The sequence below is a fragment of the Cucurbita moschata genome, unplaced genomic scaffold (genome assembly GCF_002738365.1).
Source record: "Cucurbita moschata cultivar Rifu unplaced genomic scaffold, Cmos_1.0 Cmo_Scf00077, whole genome shotgun sequence".
Taxonomy (NCBI): domain Eukaryota; kingdom Viridiplantae; phylum Streptophyta; class Magnoliopsida; order Cucurbitales; family Cucurbitaceae; genus Cucurbita; species Cucurbita moschata.
The window spans coordinates 662,580-678,623 of record NW_019268593.1 but is presented as its reverse complement, the minus strand read 5'-3'; the positions used below and the strand labels follow the sequence as shown (position 1 = coordinate 678,623).

The following is a 16,044-nucleotide window of genomic DNA, read 5'->3' as shown; positions in this document are numbered from 1 at the left end:
ATTTTGCATGATTTCAACCTTAGTGACCACTTCTAGAGTGTCAGTCCAAAAGGTTCAAACGGGTGACTGGTCAAATTCTCTACCACTAAGCCATGGATCCATTTTGTAGGATTTTAACCTTAGTGACCCCTTAGACATAGTGTCCGTCCAAAAAGTGTAACAAATTTCTATCCAAGATAGAAGGGCCCAACTAGGTTCGAATGTCCGTCCAAAAAGTGTAACAAATTTCTATCCAAGATAGAAGGGCCCAACTAGGTTCGAATTGGTGACCTCTTGATCTGCAATCAAATGCTCTAACATTGAGCTATGGACCCATTGTGTATGATCTCAACCTTAGTGACCCCTTCTACAGATTATCGGTCCAAAAGTGACCCTACCGAATCGGCTATGGACCAACTTTGTATAAATTGGTGGATTACCTATTGGGAATTAAACACAGGTCGTTAGATTCAAAGTCGAAAGTGCTAACCACTACATCATAGAACCACTTGTTAAACTTTATTTTTGCAGCGATTTTGATAAGCTTCAACAACGCTGGATTTAGCAAAGCTAGAGGTCGTAGTATCCTTACAGATTTTCACAAGGTTTTTTCAACTTCTTTTAGAGGTAATTGAACTTTTGAGTCCATGCAAATAATTGGTTGGATTAGTATGAGTTTGAGAAGATAGAGGAGAGAAGAGAGACTTTGTTAGAAACTCACCCATAGAATCTCCCTAGGTGTTTTCAACTTTTTTTTATAGGTAGAATTTTAAAATCAAACCACAACAAAATTTACTTCTATCTAGCAAAATTATTTTTTGTTTGAAACAAGATTATTCCCTTTTTTTTTTTTTCTAAAACTAAATTTTACTCTCGAATAGATTTTAATAGTTTTTTTAATTCAATTTTCTTTAAAATTTGTGTACACGGGTACAATGGAAATAATACTTTTTTTTTTTTTTTTTACTATTTTGAAATTTGTATGGTATTATTGGAGGCTTTTGAATGAAATATGATAATTGATTCTTTGTCCTCTTTGACAATTTTAGATACCTCCGTATCCGATATTTGATGCGTCACGTTTCATTATGAGATCTGCCCTTGGGTCAATAAGACTTTAGTAGAGAGTTTATTTGACTAATGATTTGATTTTTTTTTTTTTGTTGTTGTAGAGATATCCCTACAAATCAAGACTTTGTATTATTTTGAAGACACTCATCAAGACATTTGTAAATGTGCCTGATATCTTGAAGGATATAAGACACGTAATTGAGAGAACCTAAAATTTTTTTGAAGTTGGCTTTTCTAGGATATGTCATCACCAAAGTTTGAGACAAAGACCATTGGATGGGTTTTAATAAGGTTCAAATAAATTTAAAATCCAAGAAAACGGGTCTGAGTTTGATATTATTTGATTTTGGGTATGGACACAACTAGCTGATTTCTTTTGATTACATTAATGAATGTATGTAGATGTTTAAAGTGTTGATCTTAATGGTTTTAGAAAATATCAACACATCATCAACTATCAAAATTTTTTGAAAGGATTTAAAATATCATTCATAATCTTCTGAAATTTGGATGGAGCATTTTTTAGCCTAAATGGCATAACGTTCCTCTTGTATTTTCTAAATTTGACATAAATGCTATTTTATATTTGTCCTTTTAGGAAATTAGAATTTTCCGAAATCCCAATTTCATGTCGAATTTTATAAAAATATTTGACTCTAAATTCTTTTTATCAAATCATTTTTGTTTTGGATTGGATATCTTATTTATTCTAAAACCTTATTCAAAGGTTTGTAGTTAATTACCAGTATCAGAATTTCTGGTGCCATGTTGTTAACCTAAAATGTGAGACATGACCACATGCTCTTTGAAGACCTTATCAGCTTCCTCTACAAAATATCACCTAAAATGTCACAATACTTAGTGTTTGATGCTTTTTGACGTACTATTTACGGTGAACTTGTGATAAGTTTTGTCAAATTATATATTTGACTACCTAATACATTAAGATATAATATCTTATTTAAATAATATTAAAATGTCGTAGAATATCATAATATATGTTTAATTAATATGAATCGCATTCAAATTTCAAATATATATTTTTATTTAATGTTTATGATACACATCAATTATTTTAATATTTGACATATCAAATACGTTAATATGATTTGATATTATAGTTCAAGACTATAGGAACTTGCTAAGAGGACCTGAGAGTTACATTGGCCCACAATGCATCTCATGGACGATGCAAAACTATGGCGGCCCTTGAAGGTGAATGGTATAAAAAACTGGTCATGCACCAAAAAATTATGGGAAGACCATTGATGGAATTGAAGCAATTGGCGCTCCTCTGGATGGGTTTCCAATCAAAGACCTAATGTTTGATGTTGACTCTTTTGAAGAAAGAGCCACAGGATCGAACAACAAGAAACGTGGTGGTAGCTCTGAGAACTCTATCACACACATAAAAAACGTGTCGAAGAGTTAGACATTACACAAAAGATCTGGCTTTCATCAAGGAGACCCGAGTTTGATTCTCGACTGTGAAATTTTATTTTCTTATTTCTTTTATTTTATAGTTTCATCTTTTGTCACCAATTATATTTAAACTTTAGTTCTCATAATGGATGAGTTCAATAGTATCTTAAATTCAAAAGACTTTTATGAACTTCGTTTGAGAGGCACTATAATGGTCAAGTTTAATAGTATCCTAGATTAAAAAGATTTTATGGACTTTGAACCTTTAATAGTGTTATGTCATAGATATTTGGTTCAATTTCAACAAGTGAGGTTGACGTCATTCAAATGGTAAATGTGATAATCCAGTCATTTTCAAGGCCTCGTTTGTTGAACGCCATCATGGCTGAGATGACTAAGATGAGCACCAGAGTGAGGGTCGTAGAGAACCACACCCCAAGCCAAGCTCATGATGGGCTTAACAAACTGAAAATTCAAAAACACAAACCCTTAAATGGGAACCGGGATGCTAAGGAATTAAAAAAAATTATTTTTGACGTATAACAAGACTTGAAGGCTACAGGAACTTGCTCATAGGACCTAAGAGTTACGTTGGCCACAATGCATCTCATGGACGGTGGCGCTCAAAGGTGGATGATATAAAAAATGAGTCATGCACCATAAACCCATGGGAAGACCGTTGATGGAATCGATGCAATCGACGCTCCCCTTGATGGGTTGCCAATTAAAGACCTGACGTTTGATATTGACTCTTTTGAAGAAAAAGCCACATGATCAAACACCTCGAAATTTCGCGGTAGCTCTAAGAACTCTATCATACGACCTGAGAGTTGAGGGCTACAGGAACTTTCTCATACAACCTGAGAGTTACGTTAGCCGCAATGCATCTCATGGACGATGCAAAACTAGGGTAGTGCTCGAAGGTGAATGGTATAAAAAATGGGTCATGCACCATAAACTCATGGGAAGATCGTTGATGGAATCAATGCAATCGACGCTCCCCTGGATGGGTTGCCAATCAAAGACCTAACATTTGATATTAACTTTTTTGAAGAAAGAGCCACACAATCGAACAACTTGAACCGTCACGGTAGCCTTGAGAACTCTAACGCACGCAGGGAAGGACGTGTCAAAGAGTTAGACATTAAGCAAAAGATCATGCTAAAGCTCTTCAGCGATATGACAAAAGACTTCAGGACATCAACACAAAAAATCCATTATCGTCCAGCGATCAGGATATCTGGCTTTCACCCTCGAGAATTGAGTTCAATTCTTGGCAATGGAATATTATTTTCTTATTTCATTTTATTTTACAGTTCATATCTTAGATTAAAAAGACTTTTATGAACTTCGTACCTTTTTTAGAGTTTTGTTATAGATATTTTGTTCAATTTCAAATGGTTAATGCAATAATCCAGTCGTGTTCGAGGTCTCTCTTGTTGAACGACATCATGGTTGAGATGAGCAGGTGATTCAAATGGTTAATGCGATAATCTAGTCATTTTCGAGGTCTCTCTTGTTGAACGACATCATGGTTGAGATCAAAGACGCTCCTCTGGATGGGTTGCCAATCAAAGACTTGACGTTTGATGTGACCCTTTTGAAGAAAGAGCCACACGATCGAACAACTCGAAATATCGTGGTAACTCTGAGATCTCTATCACACACATGAAAGGACGTGTCGAATTGTTAGACATTACCCAAAACATCATAGTAAAACTCTTCGGCGATTAGACAAAAGACTTTAGGACAACTACACCAAAAATTCATTGTTGTCCAATGGTTTGGATATTTGGCTTTCACCTAGGAGATTCTGGTTTGATTCTCTGAAGTTGAATATTATTTTCTTAATTCTTTTTATTTTATAGTTTCATCTTTTGTCACCAATTATATTTAAACTTTACCTCATTTTGAGGGCACTGTAATAGTCAAGTTCAATAGTATCTTAGATTAAAAAGACTTTTATGAACATCGTACCTATGTTAGTGTTATGTTATAGATATTTGTTTCAATTTCAACAATTGGGGTTGAGGTGATTCAAATGGTTAATGCGATAATCCAGCTATTTTCGAGGTCACTCTTGTTGAACGCCATCATGGTTGAGATGAGCACCCGAGTGAGTTTGACAAGGAGACCCGAATTTAAACTTTACCTACGTTTGAGAGGCACTATAATGGTCAAGTTCAATGGTATTTTAGATTAAAAAGACTTTTATGAACTTTGTACCTTTGTTAGTGTTATGTTATAGACATTTAGTCAAGTTCAACAAGTGGGGTTGAGGTGATTAAAATGGTTAATGTCACTTTATTTGATTCAAATTGTTAATGTGATAATCCAGTTAAATAGTTACAGGTTATTTCCAAGGTCTCTCTTATTGAACGCCAACAAGGCTGAAATGATTGAGATGAGCACCTGAGTGAGTTTGACAAAATTGAAATAAAATCAAATAAAATCACTACAAAAAAAATCAATAAATAGAAAAAAAATAGAAAAAAAATTAGCCTTATGACACTTCCATCAACTCCAAGGGCACTAAATAAAGGATTCCTTCGCCCAAGACCCATGATCCAACAACTCCCAACATGGAAATGATAAGCTATAGAATCATTCCAAGAACCTCAATGGATGGGTTACAAACTCACATTACCAATCTCGACAACTGACTTTGTGTTTCAGCAGGACGTTTATTCCTGATACGACGTCGAAGTCATCCATTTCAACTATCACTAAACAATTTGCCTAGTCCAAGGCTCCAGCTTGATTAGAGTTCTCATTGTGACTCTTAAGACAAGTAAAGCTTTCAATTTGACGGCGTTCATCTTTCCTGTATCTTGATGCCAAAGGATGTTAAAATATTTTGCATCGGTCTCCATCATGAGTTGTGGGTGGCTCTAGAGTTGACAATGGTGTTCCTTACTACTTTGTGCTTTACCCAAACCTCGACACACATAATATATATATATTCATTTAACTATAACACATATGGTCCATGGAAGAATTGTAGCTCTTATGCTCATTAATATTATAATGGCTACTACCTAAATTATAACCTGAAGTTGATAATTGATGTCCAAGTAGCCAACCCTAAATTTGTAATCATTGTGGAGTGAATGAAATTACAATGGAAGTAGTTTAAACTCCTAGTACCTTAAATGAAGTTGGTCTCTTCTAATAAAACACGAATTTCTCGTTAATATCATTAATACAATTATGCTTCATCTTGAACCTACTAACATAAAACTAAAACTGCGTTCAATTTAACTCCATTTTATTTTCATCTTGAATGACGTGTAGGATATATTCTTGATTTACCTTAATATTTCGTATTAGTTAAGCTTTTTGCAAAATCACAATTAGACAACAACAAAGATGAACTTGGGTCTGTTTATTATTTTAAAGAAAATTTCTTTCTCCATCTTATTCCTAATAACTCTGCAACTAAATTCATATTATGCTAAGAAACAAATTTTTTACTCGCAAGAAGTAAAATATGCAACTTTAACTAAAATTTCATCTAAACAAATTTTATTGCCATACAACATAGATGACAATTATAGCCTTCAAACAAAAAATAGAGTAGTTGCGGTGAACGGGATAGAAATTCTAGTGTTCATCCATAATATACAACCACTACCTAAATTATGACCTAAAAATTTGAAAACATAAGTTGTAGTTGAAAATTACATAAAACAATCCCCTAAATCCAAGAACTCGTGTCCAATTAATAAATCCTAAAGATAGTAGCTAACCTAGAGTAATTGAAGCTCCACATGAAGTAATTTAAAGTTCCAATTACTTAACTAAAGTTTATCTGTCTTTAATGAAGCATGAGTTGCACTTAAGTTCATGAAATGTTTATAGACTCCAACTCTTAGTACTATTAATGCAATTATGTTTCATATGAGTTTGTCATAAATGAAACTAAGGTATGATTCTCGCACTTAAGTTCATGAAATGTTTATAGACTCCAACTCTTAGTACTATTAATGCAATTATGTTTCATATGAGTTAGCTTAGGGTGCGAGAGGTCCCAAGTTCAATTCTTGGAATGCCCCTATGTTATTTATTCTTTAGAACATAACTTTTATTCTTTTTACACTACTTCTATTCTTTTTTCTTCTCTTCTCTACATTAATTATCTTTCTCTTTTTACACTACTTCTATTCTTTTTTCTTCTCTCTACAGTAATTATCTTTTTACAATACTTCTATTCTTTTTTCTTCTCTCTATAGTAATTTTTCTTCTCTCTACTACTTCTATTCTTTTTTCTTCTCTCTACATTAATTATCTTTCTACAGTAAATGCTCTTTTAATACTTGTGTACCCCACGATATATGTCTCTAATGGAACTATCAAATTTTTACCCAACTTCTAATTATCCTTTTTAGAACATAACTTTTATTCTTTTTACACTACTTCTATTTTTTTTCTTCTCTCTACAGTAATTTTTCTTCTCTCTACTACTTCTATTCGTTTTTCTTCTCTCTACAGTAAATGCTCTTTTAATACTTGTGTACTCCACGACATATGTCTCAAATGGAACTATCACATTTTTACACTACTATTTTTTTTTCTCTCTACAGTATTTTTTAGAACATAACTTTTATTCTTTTTACACTACTTCTATTTTTTTTCTTCTCTCTACATTAATTCTCTTTCTACAGTAATTATCTTTTTACACTACTTCTATTCTTTTTTCTTCTCTCTACAGTAATTATCTTTTTACAATACTTCTATTCTTTTTTCTTCTCTCTATAGTAATTTTTCTTCTCTCTACTACTTCTATTCTTTTTTCTTCTCTCTACATTAATTATCTTTCTACAGTAAATGCTCTTTTAATACTTGTGTACCCCACGATATATGTCTCTAATGGAACTATCAAATTTTTACCCAACTTCTAATTATCCTTTTTAGAACATAACTTTTATTCTTTTTACACTACTTCTATTTTTTTTCTTCTCTCTACAGTAATTTTTCTTCTCTCTACTACTTCTATTCGTTTTTCTTCTCTCTACAGTAAATGCTCTTTTAATACTTGTGTACTCCACGACATATGTCTCAAATGGAACTATCACATTTTTACACTACTATTTTTTTTTCTCTCTACAGTATTTTTTAGAACATAACTTTTATTCTTTTTACACTACTTCTATTTTTTTTCTTCTCTCTACATTAATTCTCTTTCTACAGTAATTATCTTTTTACACTACTTCTATTCTTTTTTCTTCTCTCTACAGTAATTATCGTAAACCCTATGTAAATAATTTAACAGCGGTCTAGATCTAAAAGATATAATAATAATTGCTCATGGATTTCATTAACAAAATAATAAATTAAATAATGATGATACATAACAGAAACAACTTAATATATGGTCCATTATAAGGGCATTTGGTTTAGTGGTATGATTCTTGCTTTGGGTGCAAGAGGTCTCGAGTTTAATTCTCGGAATGCCCTCCAAAAGGAAACAAAAAACAAAAAAAATAAAATAAAATAGTTATCAATGGGCAACTTATATAAATTTCATATATAGACTAGCAACTAAGTGGTATGATTATTGTTTTGGGTGTGAGAGGTCTCAAGTTCAATTCTCAAAATGTCCCCAACAATATTATATCAAAATGAATTAAGCAAGATAATATGATTTAAAATGTGAATTTTAAACATTGAACCAAGAACATGAGAATAGAGAATGAAACATATTCTTGAAAGAATAAAGATCATCTCGAGCCCGACTTCAAAAAGAGCATTACACAAATTGTAGAGAGCCATAGGTTCAAATCCATATCCGTGGTCAAGAATTGTAATTCTCTTGTCTTTTGAAACCCCTTACCTTATCAGTCATGGCAGGTTTTTTGTATCATATATCGAGATATATATGAAAAAGCTATTCCACTAGTATGACTTAGATACCCTTTCTTTGTAGTATCAATAATGCTATTTGAATAGCTTGAAGTCATTAAAGCCCCTCCACCGGTTCTGAAGACTCCTTCGGCATCAATGTGCTCCAATGAAAGAGATCAGACCCTTTCCTGAACCAAAATCGGGCACAAAACGCCGAGGAGAAATTCAAAAGCGAGCTCTTTTCGCGTATACGCAATCTCGAAACCCAATTAGCTCATAGACTGTCTCCTTAAGCCTGGCGAGTATAAGTGCTTGGTAAGAGAGAATGTCGAATGAGAAAGACATTCGATTACGACAACATTCACAACTACCAAAGTGCACTAAACCTAGTAGAGATCTTCGACCTAACGATAATGGAACTTCAAGTCCATTTAATCAATCCGCTTTGTATCTTATTGTTGACCGAATCGGATGCACGCTAGGCCTAAATTGTCTCTCAGTCACCCAGAGAGGAAAGGAAGATCAGATCCAAAGTTTACGAATCGAAGAGAAAGTGGATATGAGTTCTACACGCTTTCATTTTCAAAAGCTTCGCTTGCCTATAGTACTTTATTCAGGATCTGAATTCCTTGATCATTTCCTTGGCGGATAATACAAATGAAATCGTTTCTGCGAATGTTTGCTGAATCCACCACACTTAAATGGTGTGAAATTTATTTTATTTATAATCAAATAAATTACAAGGATATGGAAATAACAATAAATGGAAAGATACCTATGGTAATAAGGCAAATATTAGATATTTGTCTTATGATAAAATATCAAATAAAATATATATGGTAAACTATAATTTATTACTAAATATCCTTAACAGTTTCCCTGACCACCCATCTTATGAGTCCATTCTTGTCTTGTTGGTTTGTTGTACTATTCTATACCTCTCTCAATTGATAGAAAGACGTTCGGGAGCTGGGAGGGCCTATTGAGGGAACTTTCCTTTTCACGGTAGGAAAAGGTAAAGCGGGAGCTGCATATGTCCACGGTGATCAAGGCAGAGCGACTTCTTCTTTAGAAGAGGTTGGTTTTATCGAAACTGTTAGATCCGCTTTCATTAAAGAAAAAATAGTAGCTCTTGGTTTGGCCGATGTCGATTCGTATGGCAATGCGAACACGACTCAGGATGAGGATTCCGCTTTTCATACTGCTGCTATGAGCCAAAAGAGCTAGTAAGCTATCTCGCTAAACGAAAGGAAAGAGCACATACGGGTTGACCTTGTTACAAGGGCGGGGGCAAGCCAAAGAAGGTCAGTCGGACTAAGTTAGGACCCTTGATCCGGTTCAGCTAGGTTCTTCCATGCGAGAATGTATGGGTATCGGTATCCTCTTTAGGACCGATTGCTTCCTCTTTTTGTTTATACGTTTGGAGAAACCTGCTAAGACCGCCTTTCGTACCAGGTGTGATTCAATCTTTTAGCTCAAACTTTTCTATCGTCCGACGAAAAAAGTAGGAGTACGACAACCTTTTCCTTTTCTTGCCCGAGCCAGGGGATCATTCAGTTTCTACCAAAAGGTTCGGTATCTATTAGTTGTCGTAAACGAATGTATTTCTCATTTCATGTTAGCTCCTCCAAGAGCTTCCTTGTCCGTAGTAGACGAAACCTTGGACTTCTATCGGACTTATAGCATTGCATGGTGAGCTCGCCATTGAGGGTTGGCCTTACAGGAGATCGAGCAGCCTTTCTTTTCCTACCTGATATGCTTTCCCGCTTATCGTGCAACTAGCCAACTAGCCAAAGAGAGAGGGAGAGGGATCATGTCAATCAATTTGTATGTGCATTTTGTCCGTTCTGTACTTGCCTGCTTAGCTTTCTTAGCCAACATCTCCGGTTATCCCCGAACCAAGAGGTCCTGCTTATCCATACCCAACAGTCACACTTTCAGCCGAAAGACTGATTTTTTTCATAAAGTTGGATCATAGATCAAGAAAGAATGAAGCTGCTTACAGGGACAGTTACGCGATACGTCTTTTCATACTCACCTTTTCTTTAACCCTGCTATCAACCTAGCCATTCTTGCTTATTGCTTTAAGGGGTCTCCCCACTGTAGATTACTCGGATTGGTTCTTGCGTCCCTGTGCCAAAAAGGATGGGCGAGTTTGGTTTGAGTGTTCATCGGGTGGATCCATATGCTCCGGGGGGGTGAGACGAGGTGTAGTGCAGTCTTGTCAGCGCACCTGTTTTAGGTATGTTGTCTGCTAAAGGTTTTAGGAAAGAGGGTACAAATTTTCTACATAGGTCATCTGTGGTCACAATCCTTTTAAGGAAGATGCTCCCAAATAATCGGTGAACAATAGCCTTTAAAGAAGTTTCAAAGAGCAAGAAATAGAGAATAGGAGTGAGTCGTGCAAGGAAGAAGGAACTAGTAGGTTTAATTTGGGTTCGTTTGAACTAAAAAACGAACCAAAATTTTTCAAACGAACCCAAATTTAAGACTCACTAGCCCAAAGTCCATATGTGGTAAGAAAAAAACCTTCCGTGGCCCAACCCTTATTCGCTATCCGCATCCAACCATTTCTTTTTCAAGCTACACGTATGCCCGATGCCAAACTCACGTAACTAGTCAGAAGATGAGGCCCACAACTGAATAGATTTCAAGTGTCACAATCGCACTCTTGCAGTAGTGAGACAATCATTATGTGACATTTGTTCTAATCAGATGAACAAGTCAACCATGCAAAATATAGACTGAATGAACAATAGCAGTGTATGCTCGAATCACGTTTAGAAGAAATATTTTAGAAAACGTGAGCGAGGAAATACGTTAAAAATAATTTCAAATAAAGCAATGTTATAAGCTAAAAGTAATTTGTCAATATCTCTATCAACCGGCTCTTCATAAACTCAACGTTGTAGGATGAGGCTGACTTTAGGTCTCGCGACGCGCTTCTAGCTGATCTCAGTATTGAGGAGTCTTTTCCAACCTCCTAGGAACTTTTGAAAATCACTTCTCGGTTTGTTAACTCTTCAATTCTTCTCTGTTGGTGTCTTTCCTACTTTCTTCGCTTGAAACAATTTTTTCTTTGCATGACGTCATACCACCTGCTTTTACTTGATGTTTTCTTGGTCGGAATAATAACGTTTCAAGTTACTGACGTGGACAACAGGGTTAGTCTGTATCAATAGGAGCAATTGCATCCTATATGATGTCTTCCTAATCTTGTGGACAACTTTGACTAGTCCATAGAATTTTCGAACCAGTCTTTGGTTCTTGTTGCTTTGAACTCAAAGTTGATCTGACCTTAACTTATCATAACTCTCTATTTGCTTTGAAATTATCGTGGTCGACCCTTCTCTTCATCCGTCTGGATGGTATTTCTGCGTGAACATGTGTTGCTTTAGTGGTTTTTTTTTTTTTTGTCTCCCTTCTTTAGTAGAGGTGTTGGCTTGGTGTCTTTGCCAAGCATTTGAGTGATCACTGACAAGAGTCTTTGCAGGTCAAATAAACCCGACTGTGAACATACCCTTTTGCTATTTGTAGAATTCAACTAGTTCAAGCTGAGCTGTATGACATCTATTTGTGGTAGGTGACATAAAAATAATCTTGTGATTGATCTCTCTTGGTGGGGTTAAACCCAATATCTGACCTTCTTGTTTTGGGTCGTGGTGTTCATCTAGTGGCAATAAAAATTTTGTTGAGGTTGGCACACTTGAGCTCCCCCTTTTCAAATACAACAATGGCAGCAAGTGTAGATTCATCATGGCTAAGGTTCTTTCTCAACTGTACTATCGTCATCATTTTCACCCCTCTTGGTTGATGGATGTTTGTTTGAATGATCGTTGGGTTACACTCCGTTACTACTAGACATTTTGCTAGGGACATGTAAATGACTTTGTGTTCTAGCAGGATGTCAATCCCTGACTATTTGGGCTCTAGAATGTTGGATATAAAGGCTGAAGATTTATAGTTAAAATGTGATAGAGAAATATATACTAAATAATTATATATAGTAGGCGGTTACATATAGTGAAGCTATATATAATAAACTGAAATAATATGTATACCCATTAGTCAGTGCTTCCTAAATGTACATTTCTCATTCTCCATATCCTCTCTTTGCATACCTAAGGTCATTAATACAAAACCATTGGTCAATATTTCTTCTTACATTTTCTCTATCATGTTCTTTGTGTTCATTTAGATCAAGTGTGTGCGCTGTTGTGTGATTCTAATAACTAGTATCAGAGCGAGGAGAGATTCACCACGATCTGTGAAGATGGAAAGTTCAAAGACTGGAATTGAAAAGTTTGATGGATTCGATATCAGTTTCTAGAAGATGCAGATTGAAGATTATCTATACGAGAAAGATATTCAGGAACCCATTTTGGGGGTGAAGCTGGATACCATGACCACAGAGGAGTGGAAGCTCAAGGATTTTCACGCCGTAGGGTTAATCTGGTTGACGCTGCCAGGGAACCAAAGAAATTGCGATTCGAAATGGTCCCGTTTGGGGACCATCTCAAGTTTCTTCATTTCTAGTACCAAAATTTCATGGATTAGATGTTTCGCACTGTGCAACGGCAACTCTCTGTTTTCCTAAGGCTAGTCAGATATCTCATGACCACTCTTTTCCTCCTCACCATATCTAGACACTATAACGTTGATCCACTTTTGTCTTATATAGTTAACATTCACTCTTTAACGTCCAAGGACATTTTATAACTACCACCAAAATCAAAACATACAATAAATTCATACAAGTTTTACAACATATCATATACTACAAAATAGGGTTAGACTGCTTACTTGGTCGCGGAGAGACGTGACATCGAGCTGAGTCATAGAGATATACGACTCTTTATCCTAAGAAAAAATCTATATAATTTAAAATCTGGCTGCTATGGTACCAACGTGTCACATCCCAAATTTCAAGGGTTCAAAACTCAAATATAAACTAAAATTGAGAGTGAAAACAAATAATAAAAGTAAATTAATATAAAATAAGAAAATGTTGTAAAATTAAAATGAGATTGAGAAAACAATACAACATTAAATATAAAATTAAATTAAATTATAAGATAGTGTTGTTCAAATTTATCCAAACAAAAAAAAAAATGTTTGAGATACAATTACAAAAAAAAAAAAAAAGTACAAAAAGACTCAAACACAAAGACAGACTAACACTACATAACAACCCCATTTGTGAGTGCACAACCTTTGAAGGCTCCCTCATCTCAAACGTAAGTTCTATTACGAACCCATCCAAAATAATCACACCTGTGACCACATCTCCTGACTTTAAACTGCTAGTCTAAACATGGTTTCGTCATGAAAGCTTTAGAGATAAATCTATCTTTACAAAAATATTTTTCTCTTAATTTATAATTAGTCATAAAAAGAAACAATTAGGTACAAATTTTGTCTAGAATTCAAAACTTTCAAATCTTACTGTTCCTTGACCAGATTCAAATCCAGATTCTTGAACTCTTAGTACCTTAAATAAAATTGGTATCCTCTAATAAAACAGGAATTTCTCTTAAGATCATTAAATTCTTATAGACTCCAAACTCAATATCAATAACACAATTATGTTTTATCTTGAACACGCCAAACATGAAACTAAAGTGCGTTCAATTTAACTCCATTTTATTGCCATCTTGAATGATGTGTAGGGTGTATTCTTGATTTAAAAGTTCTTGTGACATGACAGTTCATATTAGTTAAGCTTTTTGCAAAATCACAAGTGAAAATACAACAACGATGAACCTAGGTTTATTAGTCATTTCGAAGACAATTTCTTTCTCCATCTTATCGATAATAATAGTTCAACTAAATCCATATTATGCAAAGAAACAAGTTTACGATTCATAAAAACAACTACCTAAATTATGCCCTTAAAAATTTGAAAACATAAGTTGTGGTTGATAATTACACAAAAATTTCCCTAAATCCATGAATTCGTGTCCAATTAGTCAATCCTAAAGATTGTAACTAGCATATAGTAATTGAAGCTCCACACATGAAGTAATTTAAAGTTCCCCTTACCTAACAAAAGTTCATCTCATCTTTAATGAAGCATGAATTGCACTGAAGTTCATGAAATGCTTATAGACTCAAACTCTGAGTACTATTAATGCAATTATGTTTCATATGAGTTTGTCATAAATGAAACTAAGGTGCATTCAATACAACTTTATTTTCTTGTCATATGAGGCAAAATAGAAAAATTAAATCAAACAAACTAATGAACTGAACCGAATCAATCCAACCACAATTGATTAGTTTGTTTCTTTTGTTGGGTTGTTGGTTTATTTGATAACCCTTGTATATCATAACAATTCAACTTTTCGTTTTATAGCCCTCCAACTACTAAGAGAAAAATATATTTGAGTAGAAGCTAAAAATATTGGGTGTTCAAGAAAAGGCATTTGGTTTAGTGGTATGAATATTTGAAATCAACCTAACTTCATATTCGACATTTTATACTTACCACCATGCTCTTAATACTCATAGTCTTTCTTAACATCCCATCCCAAGGCTTCATACATACGTTTCGAGTGGTATAACAAGGGCATTTGGTCTAGTGTATGAAAGACATTTACCAAGTAAATAAATACATTAAAATAACACAAGTGACACATATGTAAACTATGTTATTAATATTTTATTTCTATTATATCTTTCCTTATTTATGAAATAATGAGCGGAGATATTTTTCATTTTCACAATTACTGATGACGAGAGGTTTATGATTTTTGGATTTTTTAATGTAAGAATCGTGGGGATGTAGCTTAGATGGTAGAGCGCTCTCTTCCAATGTGGAAAGTACGGAGATCGATACCTTGCATCTCCAAATGAATCGATCACTAAACTTATGAAATAATGAGCGTAGATATTTTTTTTCATTTTTACAATTATTGATGACGGGAGGTTTAGGGTTTTCTGATGTAAGAATCGTGGGGATGTAATTCAGATAGTAGAGCGCTCACTTCTGATGTGGGAAGTACGGGGTTGATACCTTGCATCTCCAAATGAATCGATCACTAAATATATTATTTCTTTTCAATTTTTTCTTATTTACGACATAATGAATAGGGATAGTTTTTCATGTCACTATTATTGATGACGAGACGTTTAGGATTTTGTAACATAAGAATCGTGGGGATGTAGCTCAAATGGTAGACCGCTTGCTTTGCATGCGAGAGCTACGGGGATAGATACCACGCATCTCCAAAATAAAACTATGTTATTTAATATATTATTGAAAATTATTTCTTTTCAATTTTTTCTTATTCATGACAGGTTAAGTAGCGATATTTCTTCATTTTCACTATTATTGATGATGAGAAATTTAGGGTTTTGTGATGCAAGAATTGTGGGGATGTAGCTTCGCTTAGCATGCGAGAGGTACGAGGATCGATACCTCGCATCTCCAAAAGAAACTATTTATTATTAATATTTTATTTCTATTCAATATTTCCTTATTTATGACATAATATGCAGAGATACTTTTTCATTTTCACAATTATTGATGAAGGAACATTTAGGGTTTTTTGATGTAAGAAATTGTAGGTAGTTTAAATGGTAGAGCATTCATTTTCCATGTGGAAAGTACGGGGATCAATACCTTGCATCTTCGGTTGAATTGATTACTAAATATATTATTTTTTTCAATTTTTTCTTATTTAGGACATAATGAGCCGGGAGAGTTTTTCATTTTCACTATTACTG

At 34.3% G+C, this 16,044-nt stretch overlaps 1 non-coding gene across 1 annotated transcript; it reads left to right on the top strand.

The window, feature by feature from the left end:
• Window positions 1-7,857: 7,857 nt before the first annotated feature.
• On the top strand, window positions 7,858-7,929 carry TRNAP-UGG. The gene has a single exon. It is a non-coding gene; the product is annotated as a tRNA-Pro (tRNA).
• The last annotated feature ends 8,115 nt before the right edge of the window (window positions 7,930-16,044 follow it).